The sequence below is a fragment of the Panicum virgatum genome, chromosome 2N, assembly GCF_016808335.1.
Source record: "Panicum virgatum strain AP13 chromosome 2N, P.virgatum_v5, whole genome shotgun sequence".
Taxonomy (NCBI): Eukaryota; Viridiplantae; Streptophyta; class Magnoliopsida; order Poales; family Poaceae; genus Panicum; species Panicum virgatum.
This window is the reverse complement of record NC_053146.1, coordinates 17,369,897-17,373,457: the sequence shown is the minus strand read 5'-3', so window position 1 is coordinate 17,373,457 and position 3,561 is coordinate 17,369,897. Positions and strand designations below refer to the sequence as shown.

The 3,561-nt window shown below is 43.1% G+C and overlaps 1 long non-coding RNA gene across 2 annotated transcripts; it reads right to left on the bottom strand.

Moving 5' to 3' along the window:
- Window positions 1-264: 264 nt before the first annotated feature.
- LOC120659891 lies at window positions 265-3,561 on the bottom strand. 2 transcript variants are annotated; one of them, XR_005669254.1, is made up of 3 exons: window positions 3,148-3,561; window positions 1,144-1,302; window positions 265-466 (listed from the first exon to the last, which is right to left on the bottom strand). It is a non-coding gene; the product is annotated as an uncharacterized LOC120659891 (long non-coding RNA). The 2 variants fall into 2 exon arrangements; XR_005669253.1 differs by lacking the exon at window positions 3,148-3,561 and having other exon boundaries at window positions 1,144-3,111.

The window sequence follows — 3,561 nt, the reverse complement described above, 5'->3', positions numbered from 1 at the left end:
TATGGCGATAACAGTTTCCTTGGTACTAGCTGTGTAGTCCTGCCACATAGAGGAAAAATAAGGAAACACTATTGGCATTTCAAATAAAAAAAGAACTCTACTACTTCTTCAAACTATAAGAATTGCCTAATTATCTATGAAATAATTGTATGGATGTAAAGTTTGTCATCAAACCTCCACTACACTTTGATGAAGTAAAAATGGAGTATTGATTCAGAGAGTATGACTCAAACTGGTAGCCATCTTTGTGTTATAAACATTCGAAATCCTTTTCAAAATGGGAATATGCAGGTAGTAAAGGCACTTTTTAGGGAAAAAAATACTTGCAGAAATTAATTTGGTAAATAGTGCAAGACTTCCTTTTCTCATAACTACAATATGTAAGGGTAACTTAACTTGATCATTCCTCTATTTTTAGCTTCTTCCTCTTCTGTTCGTCATGCTTCTTGTCATCATCACCATTAATCTAGGAAAAGATTCCGTGCAAAATAAATATTAGTTGTTATGCAAAAATAACAACAGGCTGCACAACTATATTTTGAATGTATAGAAGTTCCATGCTCTTATAGTGATGTCTTTTGATGAAAATTACTAATTGAGGAAAGAGATAAGTCAGTAATTGGATTGCTCTCAAATATTTTGCTAATCAGCCTGTTAGAATATTGAGCAAAACTACTTGTCTAAGTACTTTAATACTCATAGGCCATAATCAGAGAATTTTCAGGTTTATTTGTAAGTAATATCAAAGTGAAATGAGAATGTAGCTAAATTCAGCAATGATAAGGTATATTGTTTGGTCTTCCAATATGATTAATAAAGGTAAAGTCAGTTCATAAGGCAAAATACAGCAGGACTGCAACAAATACACCAAAAAAAGAACACATGAATTATCTGTAAGTATTCTGGAAGTGTAAAAAATTGAGGCTGCAGTCAGTCATTGATGTTTCAGATAGAAAACAAAGGCTGGAGATAGTCATTGGTGCTATTTACTTTCTTTGTGCTAGTAACTCAGGACAAATATAGATTGGTTCAGAAAAAACTCAGGACAAAATAGGAAAAATACACATTGTGTAGCATGGGGAAAAACAATGATGTAACATGTATACAAATATTAATACCAGCTACTGTAACATGAATGTTTACCTTTTTTAAATCTTGCTCTTCACTTTCTTGGTGCTAGTTCCTGAAAATACAGAGTGAGTTTTTGTTAGAATAAGTAGTACTGAAATAGCGGCTAAGGAAAGAGAGGAAAGAACAGGATAAAAACGTTCCTCTTCTGCCGGCCGGGACTTGCCTCAGAAACTTCACGAAGAGAGCCACATTGGAAGTGGGAGAAGTCGGAGGCAGGAACGTGAGCGAGGATAGTTTATGGTTGAAAAAGAGAACGCGAGCATAATCTTACTTAAGGACACATCAATTCAGGTTGTGGTTAGAATGGTTAGTAAAGACTAAGGAACTGAGGATATCTTGAGCAGATGAATACACAAAATGGAGCTCAGAAAATAGAAGATTGTATCCCCTCTCAGTTGGAATTAGGATATGAATTAGGATATGATCTGAAATTCTGAATGCACATAGAATGAAAAACTAAGGAAAATGACAGCTTGACCCTATACTCAGTGCTACTAATATAAATATTCTTGTTCTGATTTCTAATCCATCGGTATTTTTGATCTGTTCTACAAAAAAAATGAAGTTATTTCTGTTCCTGAATTGTAAAGGACTGAGTTTTAAATGTGTTGATACAAGAGTGGGAAGTTAAATGAAACGACCAAGCATTGTCAAACTGCTAATTTAGTTGTTTGTTGGCTCAAATCTTGGCAGCCTTATATATAGACATAAATGAGAACATGAACAAAAGTAATGTTGGAGGCGCTAAATTTCTATTAAATTTCTATGAACTGTACGTATGCTGAGGCATTTGTGTTGGGTACTAAAATTATCATGATATATAGTTCAGTGTTTTTTCATTTGCTTGATTGCTTTACATTACTACTACATGGAGAAGTTGTAATTATATTATACATTTCGATGGCACAGAAACAGTTTGAAATTTGGACAAAGCCACAACAACAGAATTATCAGTTGTTATTTTGCTTGGTCTTTTGATAAAAATTATTGGCTTGCTGATACATAGCTGTAGTTACTAATTGTTTTGGTTCTAGATCTTCTGGTTTGGGTTTCTTCTGTTTCTTTAAGAAAATGTATTTAAATTTTAATATACCCGAGATTGTCAATTTATCACTATATCAAATTTTCTGGTAAATGGAATAATTCAGGACAATTACAACTTAGTCATGCAAGTCTAGTTCAAACAAACCTATATTACCGAATACTGAAACTAACAAGGGGAAAAACTAACAAAGAGGGTCAGCAACAGATCAGAAAATACATGGTTAACCATAACCACTTAACTGTCCCGGGAAGGGTTGTGTGATCCATGGATTGAGCACTCAGTCATGAACTCATGATTGTAGCAGAAGGTGGTCTTTATTTTGAGGGTAGGCAATTATGGTGACCATGATCGCTTGTGCTGCCGCGGAGCAGCATGTTGAGCAGGTAGTACCGCAGCAGGTATACGAATATGTCCTGGTTGGGCATAGTGTCGCGTGTTCGCTGGCGACCAACCCACCAGTGGCCACATACTGCATAGTCCATACCTTCACCAGCCCGCCTGCTTCCTCCAGCAATCATCGCCCGTATTAGTCGGCTCCCTCGTCCGATGCTGCTTGGCGGCGACACGGGCCGGTGCTAAGAGAAGGCCAGAAGGGGGCTGCACGGAGTGAGGAACTGGGAGGGAAGTAGGCCACGACTACTGCGGGAGGACTCCGCTTCAGGGGTACGAGCGTTAGCCGCGGCCAGCCATGAGCTGATGAGCGCATATCGTCCGTGCGCCGCCAAGCCCCCAGTCCCCCACTACAGCTACCCATCTGGCTTGCTCCTGATCCCGCAGCGCAGTGCAGTTCGCATTGCCCCGCCTGCGAAACAGGACGCGGCCGCGAGCGTGGAGGGGGCTTCATCATTAGTCACCAACAACAATCCCGACCGGCGACAGTGACCGGATCTCGTGGGCGTGCGGGCAATGCGAGCCCGCGGCCGGGGAGGATATCGGAGATCTTTTGGGGGGGGGGGGGGGGGCGCACTCACCTGCTGTTGCCGGGCGACCTGCTCCCGGAGCTTGGAGGCCTGCTTCCGGATGTCCTCCATTGGGCGCCGCCCTCTCCGGCATCGCGGCCGATCGAGAGGGGGACGGAGGTGAGCGGTCACCCCCAGCGCGGGGAAGAGGAGGCCGGCGCGGGGAGAAGGGAGGAGCGGCGATCGGCGCGGGGAGAGCAGTTGTTGCTGCCGCCTCTTGTCGTCCATCTTCGTCTGCCCCATCGCCTCCACTGGCGTGGCCCTCTATGTACATCTCTATGTGCCGCGCGGGGATGCAGGGAGAAAGGGAGGGCCAGCGCCTGGCGGCCGGCGCGGCGAGAGAGGGAGGTGGAGGCGGCCGGCGCGGCAAGCAAGGGACGACGCCAGACGAAACATCGAGAAGATGTCAATGTACTGCAGGTTGAT